Raw genomic sequence first — 18,504 nt, 5'->3', positions numbered from 1 at the left:
GCCACACAAATCCTCTTTTCTGCAAGCTCTGTTGATATCATTGTTCGGGCTAAAACTGCCGTGAGACCCTTCAAATGAGGCCAGGGTGAAAGAGTGGAGGGAGCAAAAAGCATCAGTGAGCTCACCCAGGCTCCCCGGCCAGGCAGCTCACGCCAAACCAGCTCTTTACTCCTCCAATAAATATATTCTTAAAACACCTCCTTTGTACTTCCTTCAGGTTCTCTTTATACATACACAAGTTGAAGGTAAATGGTTTCCTGTTCCTCTGTAAGATGAAAATAATGAACATGCAAACGAGGTCTGACCGGGGTTCAGCTCGCTCTGAGACACCTCCTCACCGGTGCAAGCTGTTAGCAGAGCATTACGGAAAATGAGAGCAGAGAAAAGCCACACTGGCTCCAGAAAGCAGGTTGTTTTTTGCAGCCCTCGCAGTGGCAAAAAGTGTGGTTTAAGAGTAAAAAGCAAAGCAGGAACAGAAAAAAAATGTAATGAGCTGGTCTCCCATTTAGGACATTGGTGCCCACACACACAGCAGCCTGAGCTCGTTCCAGCTCCCCAAACTAAACAAGTTGCAAAAACTGTTTAGAAGTGAATTACAACTCCACAACGCGAACATTTCATTATCTTACTCCTAAGCGAGGGAGATGCATAAAAAAAATCTGCCTTACCAGGTGGTGTCCCGTCTTCAGCAGCCAGGGAAAGAGGAGAGGAGCCTGCCCCTGCTCTGCGTCTGCATGTTTTGGTTTCGCTGGGTTTGCTTTGAAGCACGCCTGCATTCAGCACGGACCTCGCTCGCGGATGCTCGCAGCACGCGTCATTGCCATGTGGATTTGCCGTTTCCCAGGCGTTTCACCAGCTGACGTTACGATTGCAGGCCTGATTGTTTTATTTAACCATGCTCCTACTCTTAAGCTACCATCCAATTACTGCTCTCAATTACTCGGCGCTCAAGAGCCAACATTAATTACAGAGTTCCCTGTGCACGAGGTTGCTGCCGGCTGCGCTGCGTGGAGTTGAAGGCACTGCTTCAAACCCACCAGCATCCAGGACCAGCCTCTCCTCTGGGAAAAGAAACAGAGATTCCCTGTCTCAGTGGTGGACTAAAAGCCCTGAGCATGAAGAGCAGGTTTGGTGAAACAGCAGATGAGCAGGTCATCATAACCTCAATGCCCAGATCTCAGCAGCCTCTGCCAGCCCCTCGGAGCCCCGTGCATCCACACCACTAAACGTCTGTTTTCATCTTTGGGATTCAACAAAACACAGCATCAGTTCAGGACTGGGTAGGTTAAACTGGAAATCTTCAGGATGTGGGGCACCCATCACCATCAGCAGCCAGCGCCGTATAAATTCATGCGACTTGCAAGTGCCTTTGGCAAACCATTCCGAAAAAGGAGGATGGAGACACCCAAACTCCCCAGACTATGGGAGAAATGCCTGAAAACCCATCCCACTGAGTGGGGGGGAGTGAGTGAGCGGCTGCGTGGTGTTTAGTTGCTGGCTGGGGTTAAACCACGACACCATCTCCCTCCAAGCACAGGTCACTTTAAACCACGGACTGAGCCTGTTCAGGTATTAACACCGGACCTGGGAGGTAAGACCTGAAACAACTCCCTGTTGTACAGCCCAGGGACAAGGGAGCACAGCAGGAGCCTTAGGAAATGGCACAGAACGACCCTTTGCCACTTGTGAAGCCTTCACAAACACACTGGCATCTGCAGACAGCAGCGCAAGAAGTTGTTTTGCAACTCGCATTGCTCAGATTTAATAATCACCCCAGTGAGAGGCATCCTTCTGTCGGGTTTTGAGAAAGATCCCGTAAACTTTGGTCTCTTTTTTTCCTTTCTACAAATAGATATCTATTGCACAAAGCACAGACACAGTGCCACTTGTGTGAAACAGCTATACACCAGAAGGAAAATTCGCTTCACCACAATTCTCTACTCATTTTTTAATTGAATACTAGATTTTTTTTCAAAACGTGTGTTTCTCTTTGCACGGTGAAGTGCACTTTCAAAGTGTTTCACAAACTGCACTGCAAAACTCATTCTTGACAAGAGCAGGGAAGGTCAGTGCTAGACTTCTATATAGAAGAGGAAAAATAAAAAGGTAAATAGCTCTTCTCTGTGCTTCATTTTTGCTCCCAGCCCTTGCCTACCTTCCCAAGCACAAGTTTTTTGAGAAAAACCCATCTCGTTGCAGGTTTGCTCAGCAGCAGGGCTTGAAGACCCTGCCGGACCACGAGCAGGGAACCCGGTGGTGGCATGAACTGCTCACATCAGGTCTGTGCCTGCATGGGGACATGAGGAACGTGGACAACTCACACACATCTGGGACCGCTTCGGTCGAGTACTTTGGGGCAGCAGAATGTGCCTTTCTAATCCACAATATATTTAATATTAAAAGCGGCAATTAAATCAATTAGTGGTCACCCAGTGAGCTGCTAGTTTACAAAAGGAGTTCATTTTAAGCAGCAAAAACAACTTCCAGCATGGTTTAAAATAGGAAGATGCTACACAAACATAAACATGCTTGTGCCATTAGGAATTAGGCAATGGCTGTGTAGGCTTTTACTGCAGGTGGCACATACCAAACACTCTCGTTTAATAGAAGAAATGGGTGGATCTCAGATTTCGAATGAAACACATCCCCATTTACAGTGATTCAAGCAAAAAGACAGTCCTCCTACTAAAATGCAAGTGCCATATCCATTTTTCCTTGCAGTAAATGCAGATCACATATACGATCACTGCAATCTTACAAAGCCATAAGGGGCTGTACCAGGTACCACACTGGCTCACTACTTGCGCGACAAACTATCAACTTCAAAATCAAGTATCTGCACTGCTCCAAGCTGAATTTTTTCCAATTTACATTTTTAAAAAATTATAATTCACTGCTTGGAGCAGCAAAGACAGATTTTTCTTTAAAAAGAGAGCAACAAATTTCAAGCATTATTTCCCAAAGCACCATTAAAAGAGCTCATAGCTGTCAATACCAAGAGGTCTAGATCCTTTTGTGTCTTGGGAGTCAATTCTTAATTTTAAGCTTGTGCAAAACCTGGGGATCTCCCAGGTTGTTTTCAAGAAACTTGCCCCATCCTGAGCTCTAGTGACTCATTCCCAAACATCACTGACTCGCAACATCTGAACTGGCTGCACCCATGAAACACTGAAACACCTTGTGACTAGGCAAAAACACAGTAAATGGGTGGGAAAGCAATGCAAGGAGGTTAACTCAGAAAAGCAGATGAAAACTGCACGTTCCCCAGTTGCCATTTCCTCCAGAGAGGAGGAACGGAGCAACTGCTGGGCTTGGCTTATGTAGGGATGTTGAGACGATGCTCGACTTCATGCAGTGCAGTCAGCTGCATTTCTGCACTGTCTTAATAAATTGCTCCATTGGAAAAGCTCTGATGATGTTTTCCAACTGAAGGGATAGAGAGGCTTGTGCTTTTCTCCACTTGTTTTTTGTTTTAAAGAAATGCCTCAAAATATTTTCTGAGGGAGTGTTTCTGCTGAAGTGGATCAGGGTATTCAACACAGGGGAAAAAATAAGCAGACCCTTGGAGTACACAGGAACAACTCACCCACAAACCTCGTACTTCAGAGATGCACGGCCACAACTTCAGTGTATGTCTTCTCCACCCCCAGCTAGACTATGATAAAGTTTATTAGGTGTTTTTAGTAAAAAAACAAATGTTCTTCACCTATCTTAAGATATTTTTCTAGTAGTAAAGCTGAAGTGTTACAAAAGTTACAATTAATCAAACTTTAGTTTCAGTATAACTAATCACTGGGTTTTTTGCCAGAGTCAGAAGTTTCAGAAGGTTAAACTGTTTCCAAAACAAGCACAATCAAGAGTTTTTCAGTTGATTTTATAGTTAATACATCAAAGGGGCACAGTTCTTTGTTTCCTTACAATTCTGTTTTCAATTTAAAAGACCCAGGCAGGAGGAGGTGGTATGCTGCACAGCAAAACCAGGGCTGAGGGGTTTTTGCATCTGTTCCTACCACATGAGCGATTTACAATTGTTTGCGATGAAAAATCATGAGAAATAGTTAATTGGCAACTACTTCAACCAGCAGCATTAGCCCAGCAAACAAAGCTAACCCCGTAATCAGGCTTGCACCTCGTCTTGACGCTGATTAGCACTGTGCAAACCTTACGACCTACTGAACTTGGGCATGATTGATCTCTGGGCACAGGGTGCTCGCAGGTCTCCCTATGCTGGCTCTGCTGCTCGCTTCACCTGTGTTTGCAATGAATCTAATCGCTGGCAGAGATGCAGCTGAGCATCTAACTCAAAAAAAGGAGAAAAAGTTCAAGTCCCCTGTATTTGCATCACTAGATCACCTGTCTTTTCTGCGATTAGCACTGCATGGATCAAACCCAGCCTGAACAACCCCACCAGTGTAATAATCAGGCAATACTCATGCTGGAGAGTCCAGTTCAATTATAGAAAGAAAGCAAGCTACAAGAAAAGCGTCACAGTGAAATACCAAATTTCACTGTAATTGCAAGCCTCCTTGCTTTGCTGAAGTCATCTCTCATGTTCATTATCTAGTCCCATTCCTGCCTCTGGAGGCACGCAGGCACGTAACACTAACAGATTCAGTTTCCCCGAGCTCTCCCTCTCTATTCCTCATGTGGTGGGAACTCTTTTTTTAATAGACTACATTTTTACAAAAGGAATATCACCATTTGTCACCATCAGGTCAGGTGAAGAGACTCAACCATCATTTTTAAATAAGCCAAGAGCAACAGCTGCAAAATACAAAGCCCACGCCCCTGCTGGTTTCTCCACCAGCATCCAAGATGCTGTTCAGCTGCACGTTTGCAGGTGGGGATCGAGTGTACCTGAATGCAACCAAGACAAGGACTATCTTCTGCATCAGTGCCCCAAAACTGAGGGGATGGGAGTCACCAGCTACTCAAAGCATCTCACTTCAGAAGCAAAATAAAATAGGAAAAAAACTTGCTCCAGCTTGCAAGCAGGGGGAAAAAGGTCATTCTTTGAGACAAACACACTCGGGCACTGCTAGTCCCTTGGGTTCTTGCTACCGTTTCTAACGAGGGGGTGAAGCATCCCCAACCATGATGCAGAGAGGGGTAGGGACACAAGCCCTGTACCGGGACAGGCACAACGGCTGCTCTGACCTCATCAGCCAAGTCCAGCTTTTTTCCACCATTTCCTGGGGGAGGGAAAGGAAGCGCAGAGACAGGCGGGAGCAAACAAACCAGATACTGCCGCCTGTAAACAAAGGAAGTGTTTTTTGAAGACAGCATCTAGGTAGACAGGAGGGAAATAACAGAAGCAGCAGTTACAACAACAACAACAACAACAAAAAACTCAACAAGAAGTCTAAAGAAATTATTTCCTCTAACGAAGCACACTGGAAACGGTACCAGACACTGCTGAAGTCAGAGGAATTCAGCACATGGCCATTTCCCTGTGCTATCAGCAGCACACCCTTCCCATGTTGATGCAATCACCCCCGTTGCTCCTCCTGGCTTCACCGCAGATACATCCCCCTTCTCCAGGGTCCATCCTGTGCCCGTCCTCTACAATATAAAATTATTTTTCAGAAACTCCTGTAGAATGAAGTCAGCCGATCTGTGTAATCAGCTCAGCAAACCCGTGCATCTGCAAGAGCTCTTTTCCATCACATTTAAACACCCCAGGAGGCCTGGCTGCACATGAAAATCGATGGAAAAACAACATATATTTAGCCTGCTTTTTTCCCTCCCAAATCAGTTTCTCCTCCTAGTTGTTCCCCCTCTGCAAGAAAGCATGGGGGTCCTTAAACTGTTTTGACTAGAGCTACATACAACAAACAGCTGAAAAAAGTCATTTTCTCTGCAGCCAGACTCCTCCCCAAGCCCCAAACATTTCTGACTTGTACCTAGATGAAAGTTATTCCAGCAGCTGTACCAGGCAGCCCACACTTCAATTTTATAGTATTGCTATTTGATGTGCTTATTCACCAAGTTTCACTAGCTTCTCACCACACATACTCACTTTCAAGTTAGCAGCTGGAGATAAAAAACCAGCAATACTGGCATGGACTGCCAGCACCAACCTCGGGAGAGATGGAGAGACACAGGGGCAGTGCTGGTACTGCCCAGGAGGGATGGATGGAGTGACATCCTTGGGAGGGTACATCCCCAGGAGAGATGGAGGGACACTGGGGCACTGCCAGTACTCACCCCACCTGGTTTCTCACTGCTCAAATTTTAATACTTGCTACTGAGGACCCTAAAAATGCTGTTTTATTGCGTGGGATGTGACCCTTTCCTCCTGCAAGAAGCCTGGGAACACATCCTCTGCCTCTGCCAGGGCATGTTTACATCGTAGTTGGCCTTTTTACCATCTCTATAGACTTACACACACTCGCAAAAGAGAAACGGAGATGTCGGTTAGGCAGCATTTCTTTTGACTTTGCACGAAGAACAACTCCCCGCACAACTTTAAACACACAATTTCCATCTTGCACGTCAATCACTGCCAAGCCAACAGCTGTAAAACAGGCACCTAAGACAGAAAACTTTAGCTTAATGCTGGATTTTAAGACTTTTCAGACAAAATGAACAGCTATATTTTCATTTATATGAAGAACAGGAGGGCTCCCTTGGCTGGGGAGGATTACAGCTCACCCCTGCCCTTCTCCCCCATCCACCCAAGGAACTGCATCCCCGTTGGGTCCCACCAGCTCATGTCTCTAACGACTGATGTGCACGTCAAGATGACGCTGCTAGGGTATGTGTGTTTGCAAGCAGGACTAGAAAACTATGTGCACGCAGAATCCAGTATTTAAAAGACAGACTAGCAGGTTTTGTTTGGGGATTCAAGGGGGGGGGGGTTGTCAGACTGCAAAATACTACCCTGAGCTGCCTCTGCACCTCTTAAAATTTGTGTCTTTCTGTAAAGCCTCAGGGCATCCTGCTTTCCTCTGGCCCTCATGTTATGAGGAAAAAATATGGATACTTGGTTGTAGGGCCCTCTTATCATTTGTTTCAGGAACTGGAAGGCACCAAGCAAGGCAGGGCTGCAGGAGGAGAAACATTTCCTAGCTATGGCAGCTGAAGCTGGACCTGAAAGATTTTTACCCTTCCATGAACCAGCTCCTGCCCAATGATGAACAACTCTTAAAACTCCCCAGGAATGGTCACCAGCTGCATGTTTCTCATTTTCCGAGTGCCTGGCTTGAGGCACTGCGGGCAGCTCAGAGAGGCAGAAACTGGGGCTTGAATTAAAATATTCCACCACGCTCCACGTCCAATAGATAAAACCAAACCACCCTTCAATGCTTATACCATTACCTGTCCCGAAGCATCCAGCTCCGTCTCACAAGCGAATTGCAAAGACCAGCTTATGCCTTTGATACATTTGCACACAGGCATCGCAGATGAACCCAGGCGGGAATTATTAATCCTGTCTTTGGAGCAGAGTTTGAATAGAGGGAAATAAATACAGCCCGGGGCCCCGTACACAATGGAATGGGACTGTACCCACTTAGCGGGCGGCTTTCTCTTATATTTAGCGATATGCAAGCCCTGTGGGGGAAAAGCCCACATGCAGTCACGCACTGAGACCACGCTGGTCTGCGCTCACACGGAAAAGCAGAGGAGATGCTGCGGGACCAGCAGCAGCACACGCCATCTTCTACCTCCAAGTGTTTGACTCTGCAATTCTACTATAAAGCCGCGTGAGCGGCTTAGTTATTTATTTAACTAAAAGCTTTTAATTATCTCTCACACACACACGCATTATGTGGGGTGGGGAAGGGGGGGAAATAATCAGCCTACAACCGGTGACCCGTGGGTTCAAAGGAATTGGGTTTTTCATAGAAACAGCTAACTAGCCCAAATCTTCTCCTGCTGCTTCCAAACCACGCTTCATCTGCAGGGCTCCATCCACGGTGTATTTTGCTGCGGCTACAACTCAGGCTGACCTGATCCTTCTAAGAAGGACCTCGGTCCGAGCAGAGCGAAGGCTCTTCCCCAAGTCTGGGCTGCAAGTTTCCTCAGGCAGCCACAGAGGACATTATTTCATGGTATGAACCTGCCAGAAAGTCCGACTGACATCCCATGGCACTCACCCTCGCCAACAGATGGAACGGACCGTTCTCCAAAAATACACGCGTGGGAGGGAAGCACACAATGCGATGGCCGTGGCCAGGCTATCAGCCAGCCATGGAGCTCTCCCACCACCAGAAACACACCGCAACACTACATGGAGCTGCTCTTCTTCCTACGTCTTCCAAGCTCTGCATCAAGATCAGGGAGATACAAAATACTCGGTCCCCTCCAAAAGCACCAGAGTTCAAGTGCTGTGCGACTTAATAAATTATAAACCACTGCTGTAGACGTTTGCTCTGAGCACAGGAGCTAAAGCAAGTTGGCATGGGAATTTGTTTAAAAAGCCCATATCAGACATGCAGTGGGGTCTGCAGAAGCATGCCCTGGAAGAGTATGATTGCTTGAAACACACATCCCAAGCCCACACAATTTTCCTCTCTGTGAAACTGCTTCATTAAAAAAAAAAAAAAAAAAAAAAAGAGATTTAGTCCATCTACGCAAACAAATTAAAAGTATTTCCTTTTACTACATAATGTTAGCAGCATTACACAAGCAAAAATTCACATAAACAGAAAACAAGCGTAAACAACCGACTGAACGTAAAGAAACTAATAATATTAATCTGGATTAAGTACAAGCCATGAACGTTCCTACCTAATCCATCCGATGGACAAAGATAAATCCCTGCTATGCCGCATCCTACAGTTCTTTGCAACTTAAGGAACCATAGTACCCATCAAAACAGCATAGCAGATGAGAAGTATAAGGTGAAATCTTTATGTATAGCTGCCTGCTTAATCTACACAAGATTACAGCAAAAGCCAAGTACCAAGAAAGCAGAACAATCATTGCAAAAGATCACCAAGCCCAGAGTGCAATTTCCACTCGAGATGCAAAGCTTCGCATTGAGCTTCCCCAGAGAGATGCACGACAGCAAAAAAACACTGAGCTCTGAGTCTGAACAATCTGAATATCTGCTATTTCTTAACGCTCCAGAAAAGTTGCATGGGGGTGAACCGCAGTTAGGAAGAAGCCAGTAGATCTGCAGCAGAGTTTAAAAGCACAAAATAAGGTTTATAATAGGAAATGATTTGCATCCACAGGGCTGCTGCAGGCCCCTCAAAGACTACCTTATTAAAACACCACCTCTGATTCATCACTGCTCATTACCGTGAACGTAAAAGCAGCTTCAGCAAGCAGAGCAAGTCCAGACGCTAACCCAGTGCAGCACACAAATACAGCCCAGCTCAAGCTCCCCATCTGCAGAGCTGCGCACACCTCCACCCGCAGCGGGGTGGGAAGCACCCGCTCTGCCTCCCACTCCGGTCGGGTTTCTCTATCACAGGCAAACCCCTGACCCCGGTAACTGGAGAGAGCCCAGAGCTCTCACCACACCACGATGGACGCAGCATCTCCGAGCAGTACCAACTTCTCAGGCTTCTTCCAAGAAATAGATGGTATGTGGCAGTAAGAGGCTGAAGAAGAATCCGCTGTGCAGCAGAATGGGTACCGTCATGGTCCCCCCAAAGGAAGAGGCTCTCATCAAACACCCCTCATTAGAGAACACAAGGAAAGGTGTTTGATGAGAAACTCCTGACTAGATGCTGTGGACACGCAGCCAACACCTCCACTGAACTGCCCCGAGGATGAAGAGCCAGAGGTTTACTCGCTGACCCCAAAAATCCAAGATTCCTTTGAGATGCTAAGTAACTCCTGGTGAAAACCTAGTACAGAGTCACTGCCTTCCATCAGCAACACTTCTGTACATACAATTTTATTCCAGCATGTTACATGCCCATTCCCAACATCATCATCCACCCATCAACATATCAAAGCACACAGAGCATCCAAACAACCCGTGGCGGGAAGCCTGCAAGCTACCCCTGCACAGCAACACTTTGATCACTAATGAATGAATTTGTAAACGTGGTTGCTTGCTAGAGAAGCCACGTACCTACCAGCCTACCTCCCATCAATTCAAATATTTGCTCAACAAGCAGTAAATGGGGCATCAGAATAGATGTGTTTTACCGCTTTCCGAAAATCAAATGCTGTCAAGTGAAAATATTGCGTCCGCTCATGCAGAGCGCACGGGCAGTTGGCAGTGCATTACCGGAGACAGAAGCTGTAGATTTGAAGTATCATTGTCTAAAGCATTTTTAGGCTTTGGGAACATACGGTGTGTTGAAACAGGCTGAGAAGAGTCCTTCCTCCCCTCGCCCAAGCCAGGAGTGCCCGAGAGAGAGAGACTGCTGCCTTCCCATCAAATGCTTTGCTTCTGATAAGAATTTGTTTTAAATTGCAATTGTGAGATCAGATGAAAACACAGGTAATTCTCGTTCTTCTAATCTAAACTGATACAGGAAATAATTAATGCATTTATGTTAGGAAAAAAATCATCATTATCTCCATTTCGTAAGGTTCTAATTGAGTTTTAAATGTAAGGAGCGCTATGTTTATCCTGATATTTACCTTCTGCAGCAGATTATGTTTGTCCATGGGAATCCTAGAAAATCCTCACCTTCTTTATTAAGGCCATGTCAGCAGAGATACACAAAGGACCCCACTGCCTTGTAAATCACACCCAATGCTCAAAATTGTCACAGAAACATAACTGAAGATGCCAGACGTTGGCACCATGATGTAAAAAAATAAACATCAAGTGCATTAACAGCATTGACACCTGACACACACCGCAAGCAGGACATCCCCAATAACAGCCACCACAACATTGCAGGAAAACCTTCAATGAATTAAAAATACGGTTGTGCCAGCCAACCAAAAAAACTGCTATTGCATCTCCACAAAGCAACCTTTCAAGCGAAGGGAGCAGCTCCTGGGGCAGCGACATGCGAGTCAGCTAACTGTGGAAGGAACTGCACTCCACAACATCGCCACAGAGATGAACGGCGATAGCAGCCAGGTCAGAGCCCCTCCACGTCTCCCATCAATATACGGCCATATTCTCCTCCCACCGAGACCTTACAGGGATTATTTTTACATTCAGCAACTCAATTGTGAAATAAGAATCAATTAATTAGAAGGACCATCCCTCCAGATCTACCTAACTTAGGCAAACAAAACCTAGCGTGTTTGGAAAGCCTTAAAATCCTAAATATAAAGAGCAAGGTAAGGCAAAAATTGATTTTGTGCTGTTGCTCAGAAATAAGATTTTACTTTGCTTCTCTGTAATTTTACCAGTATCTTAACTAAATTATAAGACAGAGAATTGAATTATAACTGAACTACAATTTCTAGCACAACACCTGCCCCAGAATTTGGACAGTCTCGAAGAAATTTTCTCTTTACAGCTGGACATGCAATTCTTAAATAAACACTTACGCACCCACAGCTGGGAGGGCTGCCAGCCCCTGCCCAAAACCAGCCCCCCCAAACCACATACAGCCCCCTCGGTGCACAAAGGGAGAGCAAGATCCTTTTCCCCAAGAAACACTTAAGCGACTGCACTCGGGACGCTTGCAGACTCGGCACTCACAGATGTGGTCAAGGTGCGATTTTAACTCATTCCAGGCCCTTTGGAGTCATTTTTGTTGTAAACGTTGCCTTGCTGGAGATAAAAAATAAAAACACGCCTTGGCAGAAAATCCTTTTAGCTGAAGAGCATTGCTTCCCAGCAGGCGAAGGTGTTTTCATGAGCTGAAATTCAGAGGGAAGCGGGATGCACAGCCTGGAAAGAGCCTTTGCCCGGCCAGCGCCAGACCACGGCACCCACGTTCATCCCACGGGTGGGCGAGCGGGGCCCCGACAGTTTGCAGAGCTCGGAGCTCTTCCCCGCCATGTCTCCTTCCTCCTCCTCTTCCTGCACAATGGACTCCGGGCAGAGCTGGGGACCCCGGCTCGGTCACCGGCAGCCCCAGGCACCCCCTGCCCAGCAAGGGGGTGACACCGGGTGCCAGCTCCCCTGTGTTGTGTCCCCCCGTCCCGCTATCCTTCCCCCCCCCAGTTTCTCGCCTCCTGCAGAACCTGTCTCTGGCTGAGCCTCAGCCTTTCGGCTTGCAGTTCTCCATGACACATGCACCCCCACGGAGAGCTCGCACACCGCGCTGTGCACACACGGATACGCTGCGTGCACACACACACACGCTGTGTACACACAGGCACACCGTGCACAAACACACACACACGCTGTGCATGCGTGCAGAGACCACACCGCGCACCCCAGATACACCGCGCACACACACACACACACACAGTGCCGATGCAGGCACTGTGCAGACCAGGCGTGCACACTCACGCCCCATGCACGCGTATCCTTTACGCGCACAGAAGCACGGTGCACACACACCATGCACGCACACACGCTCACCGTGCAGACACAGACGCACGTTGCACCCACGAACACAGGCAGCGTGTGCAGGCAGAGATACCCCATGCACGCACACGCCGTACACATGCAGGCACACCGTGCAGAGGCCCCGCGCACACGCACGCACACATATACATACACGCCCCGACAGCACCGAGATCGCGGGCACGCACCGATACGCCGCCTGCACACACACCGCGCGCCCCGCGCAAAACCCGTGCGCGCACAGATAGCGCCGTGCGCGCGCGCACGCGCGCACGCGCACACACGCACGCGCTCCCGCGCGCACTTACCCGCCCGCCGAGGGCGCGCGCGCGCCCGCGGCCGCCGGGCCCCGCCGATCCCCGCCGGTGCGGCACCTCGGGGGTCGCTCCGGTCCGCGCCGAGCCCAGCCCGGCCCGGCCCAGCCCAGCCCGCTCCGCTCCGGTGAGTGCCGCCGCCGCCGCCCGCCCCGCGGCTCTGCACCCTCCCCCCCCCCCCACCACCTTCTCCGGCCCCGCCCCCACCCACAACACTGTAGTAAGTTCCCATTGGCCGAGAGCAGGGAGGCGGGGAGCGAGCACCGCCTCGCTATTGGCTGAGGGAAAACCGCGGCTGGCGGGGAGGGTGGGGGGAGCGGGAGCGCGCGCCCCCTCAGAGCCCCCCCCCCCCCCGCCCTCCCTTGCGCGCCGTTTCCCTCCCTCAGGGCCGCCCCGGCCCTGAGGGACCGCGGCCCTGCCCCGCCTCGGCCGCCTCCCTCAGCCCGGCGGAGAAACACCCCCCGCGCCCCGGGAGGGGGAGGCTGAACTGACAGGATTACCGGCAGCCCCCCCTCGCCCGCCGCCGGCCCGGCGCTAAACCGATACCGGGGCGGAGGGGGGGGGGAAGGGGCCGCCGTCATTTGGCACCGCCCGGAACCGGTACGAAAGGGGCAGGAGGGGCCCTGCCTGCCGGTAACGCCGAGCGGCAGCGGGCGGCTATCCCCTCCCTCCGTGACCTAGATTTTTAAATACAGTTCGCTGTCTCCCAGAGAAAGTTGTGGCCCATCTCAGCAGGGAGAACCGGGGGGGAGGGGGCGCGTTGGGGTTTTCTTTATTTTTTTTAAACACAAGGCCATTAGGAACCGAACAGGTACTGGGCTCAGTCGAGGGGGTGCCGGGCCGATAAAGCTACAATTGAGATGGCGAGTGCTTCGTCCACAAGCAAAGCCCACAGCCGTGCTGGTGAACGTGCAAAAACAGGAGCACCGGTCCAACCGCGCAGAGGAGACTGACCTGCGCGCCACTCTGAAACTGTGCACATAACAGCACGGTGAGGCTTTTCCTCACCTACAGCCAAATTATAAGAAGTTATTTTTGTCAACTAGAGCTGTCCAGCTCTCCCTGCTACATACACCAGAGCAAAACGTTCCCCAGCTTCTTGTCAGCACTTCATGGGGCTCCAGCAAGGTTGCTGCCAGTACGCCAGCCTGACCAGCTCGGGGGAGGGACCAAATCCCTCTCAAATATTTACACAACCCCAAAAGACACAGGGCACCGGGGCGTCTCCATTTGCCTCCCAAAGAGAATTAAGCTATCAGGCGCATTATTCTGCTTGCATTAAGAGCAACCATCCTACCTCTTCATCGGCAGGTAACACCCTGGGCTGACACGCGCCCTGGCTGGGCTCATGCCAAAGCCCTCACTAGTACCAACCTAGCAAGGAACACTCACACACTAGGGACACTTGTGCTAAATAGGAGCCAAACAAAGCCAATTTTCTAGAAAAATTAACATGCTTCTCACAGCTATTTACCCCTTCTCCCCTATATGTCTATGACACTTGGCTCTGCCAAAACACGCAGAACGGGGCAGCTCCCCTCTTGTCTTGGCGTTGAGATTGCTGGCAAAAAAGCCCTTAATGGGAGGGAAGAGAGGTATTTTTGCCTTAAATCTGGACTATCTGGTGGTTTCCTTGGACTCAGATGAGCACGTTCAATTCAAAGACACAGGCTGGGAAAGGTCTGGCGGCTGTAAGTCGCTGCTCCTACACCAGGGACAGGCAGTTCCCCTGAAACATGCCCTGAAGCTTTGACTTCACTCCCCAAGGCATTAAATTAAGACATTTTAATAGCCCAGGCTGTGAATGGAGGAGGCTCAGCTGTTTGGTGCTGGCCCACCACAATAACTGCTGCCTTTGCTACTGCTCACCCATGACGGGCTGAAAACAGACTGTGTCAGAAGAGGAAATGCGAGTCCAAAGGACTTAAGGAGAAAACCACCGAGCAAAGAAGCCACAGTTTTTGGATGCAAGGGATTGGCAACAGCTTCTTGTAATTAAGAAAAACAAGCAAACAAAACCACACTGCTTCATCATAACATGCACACACGCCGACCAACAGCAGATTGCAGATTACATGGCGAAGAGACCAGGGCAACGAAAACTTCACATCAAAACGGTGATTTAACACCACACAGCACGTCATCCACCATGCTCAGATCACCAGATGATCCCCAACTCCATCTGCCAGCATCTGAGTACAGCGAGCAGCAGCTCCTGTATTTTGAGCCGTTATTTCCCAGGTGAAGCATTTATCCACAGGGAGCACTAGTGCAAGCTGCCATACATGCTGTGCACGAGGGCAAAGGACGCTGTTACCTCTTCAGACTCCAAACAAACAGCTGAGAGTTCAAATGGCAGAAGAAACTTAAGAGCAGTAGTCATCAAACATGAAACGAGGCACATGGTCTGTGCCATGAGAGTGCCTTGAAAATGTTCTTCTGGGGCAGGGTGATTTGAACCTAAGCCAAAGCAATCCTTTTGTAGGGAGCAGAAAAAAGGAAAAACGAAAAAAAAAAAAAAAACAAAACCAACACTCTTCTGCATATGGAAATACCGCCATCAACACCACACTTCTGCTGTAAATCGCTGGCTTAGCTTCTAACCTTTTCCTTCCTACACGGCCCCAAACTGACCTCTGAAATCCCATAGGAAGTAATGGAAATTTCTTAAATTCTTCACTATAAGAACAGTTTGCCCCGTGCCAAGCCCAGATTGCAAATATTTAAAGAACTCTTCCAGTTATAGCTGGTTTAAGTCGCTTTATAGGAGTCAATTAGAGACTGAGAATTATTTTAATAAGTCAGGATTTCTTGGTATTCAAGTGCTGGATATAGGAATAAGGAGAGGAATTATATTCATTTTAGGCATGTGTTTGTGGTCTCTAAGGCAGAAGCTGTTCCTTGCAAGCTGAAAGGCCACTCGGTGAGCGCTCAGATCCCGATGGACTCAGGCAGTGCAAATCAACTGGGTCACAACAGAGAACAATGCCAAACCCTACCCTCTGCCTGTTCAATGTTCATGCAGCTAGCAAGCAGCTCAGAAGTACACACTCTAGCATCTTAAGAGCATCTAGACAGTAGATTAAATCCAGCTCAAGTAAGTTCTTCATAAAAAAAAAATCCTTTGTAAGGTGATCCAGTGCTTTGCAGGCTCCTGCAGGATGCACTACTGGTAGGATTAGTTGTAAAGCAGGGCTCCCAATTTACAACAGTGCTGGTGAACGCTGTGCCTAGAGCATTACTGGCACAAGAATAAACTGCACAGAGCTCTCCTCACCCCGAGGAGCTTCTCTACATGAGGAATTCCCAATCTAAACAAAGGAATTGTACATCACACTGGTATCGGTGCTCCCTCCCCCAAAACAAGCAGCATTTAAGGTGAAGAGAAATACTCAGGATTACACCAAGTTCTAGGAAAGCAAAGAAATTAAGCTGGTCAACTGAATCATTTATCCACTACTGCTCCAAGTAAGCTCATTGTGTCTATATTATACATACATATGTGTACATACAATAGGCATACTCAGTTTACGTGCCACGTTCACACACTTTGCTAGCAAGTGAGAGTCTCCAAAGCAGCAGCAGCCATTTCACAAGAGCAAACAAGGTGGGAGGAGAGCAGGTGGCTCAGTTTTGCCAGCTACTGGCCCTCTGCCCTTGGCTCCTCTTTCGAGATTTACTGTCACCATCAGCAGTGCTGATCTGGCTGAGAGCAGAAGGCCAGGATGAGGTGTAAAGGAAATCTCCCTTCAACTTCACAAGATTCGTTTTACTGTACAACAGTGATCTAGAACAAAAATATTTCAGGTAAATGATTTACCTAGAAGGAAGGGGTGCTTCAGCTAACGCTGCATTTCTCCCTTGCTCACCCCTCGATTTAGCACACAAAGTGGCAGGCACAGCAGAATTCACTGCCAGAAAAAGCCTCTGACAGGCTGAATTGCAAACTCAAGAAATTTTCACAAAGAACTAGAACACGCTGCACCACTTTGCTACAACATGTGTGTGCAGGTGAAGGCAACCTGGAACATCCACATTCACCTGGCTCTGTATCAAGTATTTAACCAAAGATTAAATGTAGTCCAGCCCATCACAGCACTCTCCAAAACCAACAATCAATTCATTGTTGAGCCAGTTATTAAAGGGCCAAGCAGCACCCTCCATAGTTAAAGAGACTAAGTAATTTTGCTATTGTAACCCCACTTGGCATCATGGCAGTTAGCCTCCAGTTTTGCTAAATCCAAGCTGCTTCTCCTATCCTTTTCTGTGTGGTTTCCTACTGGAGAGTTTTCCTTTGTTGGTTGTTTTAACAGCAGGAGTTGCACCCTTTGAAGGCCATTGTTGCCAAACTAAAACCGCACGTTCTTTCTTGTGGGCAGAAGAATCCAGTTTTCCAGCCACTACATCTTTTTAGTACAAGGCTGGCTTATGCAGATGCCTTTTAGGGAGATGGGGAAGGCAGAAGGGACAGCTGGGCAACTAAGCCTGTACACCTAGGAATTTCATCCACCCAGAATCTGGTTAATTTATGCAAAAAGCTCCCATCATGGGTTTCATCAGTTTGCATGAAGTTGATGTTCAGTCGAGGCGGTGTCTTGCAGCACAGCAGACTAGTTCCAAGAAGAAAGAGGAATAAAATAGAGGAAGAGGAGCATCAGCTCTCTCCAGGCTGTGTGCCAGTACAGGGAAGAACAGCTCCCTGGAAAGCCAGCTTTGTTCCAAGGCTTAGAGATGATGCGTAAAGCACATTTCTGCCAGGATGCACCGTTTAAAGATTAGAGGAGGTCAGCTTCAGCTTGCAGGATCCAGTTTTCATACAGTGAATGTTTCTACATTGAGAGAGAAATACTCTTCCCCTTAAGTATGGGTAGGAAGTACTAAACACATGAGTGGCTGCACTTAAAGGATCTAGAAAGTGCTTAAGAAAACCTGGAGAATAGATTACAGGCGATGCTGTGAATACAAGTAGTGCAGGCTCAGGAAAAGGCAGAATCCGTGTGGCATGAGCCTGAGCTCCAGAAACAGCCTGAGAAACGGACTGAACCATGGAAAGAGCCGTCGCAAGAGAGACAGCCGGCCCAACGGCATGCTGACCTCCATCAAGTCGCAAGCTCTCCCTTATTTCAAGCATTTACCAGTTTTTCATTCCCTAGCAGTCTTAGTGAAAAGAAGACACAACTAAAAACAGAGGAGCATGCTCACAGAGAGCGCTTGACTCCCTGCCCCTTGTTAATAAATTCCAGGAGACGCTGCTGGAAACTTCTTCTGTTTGGGCAGCAGGAGGAAGTTCAAGCCCTTGCGCCAGCCTCCTAAACCAAACACAAACAGCCAGCTTGGCCAGAGACGCAGCTGTCACTTCAGCGGGGGACAAGCTCAGCTATGCAGCCTTTGTTGAAATAAACCCAAAAATAACAGTTAGTGCCACCTAGGGACCAGTGCTAAGGCAGGGAAGCAGAAGAGCCATACCCCAAACAAAGGATGTCACTGGCAGGTTTACTCCTTGCATGGATGAGAAGTCAAACTGCAGCAAGAAGCTCTGGTCTATTTAAATAACACCAGGTAGGTGTTTTTTGAACTGCAGCTTCTCCCCAGAAAGGCACCGGTTAGGTGAAGCTTTCACAAGGGGCTGCTCAAGCACAGATTTGACTCCATACTGTAACACTCTCAATTTAGGCAAAGAGCATCCCTTGGCTTCAAACTGCTCAAGAGCTCTTTGGTTCAGGGAAGGAAAGTTTCAAGGTCAGCGTTTATTTAGGACCAATAGGTACCCAGCAGTAAGTTAGAGCTAGGTACTTGGTG

General features: G+C 48.3%; 1 protein-coding gene across 4 annotated transcripts in view; it reads right to left on the bottom strand.

Annotated features, from left to right (window-relative positions):
* The window catches only part of EPB41 (erythrocyte membrane protein band 4.1), a 97,352-nt gene that overhangs the window by 64,860 nt on the left and 13,988 nt on the right, over positions 1 to 18,504 (bottom strand). The window contains exon 1 of one of the 4 annotated variants that reach the window (XM_052811090.1): positions 12,700 to 12,777. The exons of the other annotated variants lie outside the window; for them this stretch is intronic. The gene's annotated coding sequence lies outside the window, so the exon portion shown is untranslated. Of the gene's footprint in view, positions 1 to 12,699; positions 12,778 to 18,504 lie in introns of those variants that run through there. 4 annotated transcript variants of the gene reach the window in all.

This window comes from Harpia harpyja, chromosome 16 (assembly GCF_026419915.1).
Source record: "Harpia harpyja isolate bHarHar1 chromosome 16, bHarHar1 primary haplotype, whole genome shotgun sequence".
Lineage (NCBI taxonomy): Eukaryota > Metazoa > Chordata > Aves > Accipitriformes > Accipitridae > Harpia > Harpia harpyja.
This window is presented reverse-complemented; position numbering and strand designations above follow the sequence as displayed.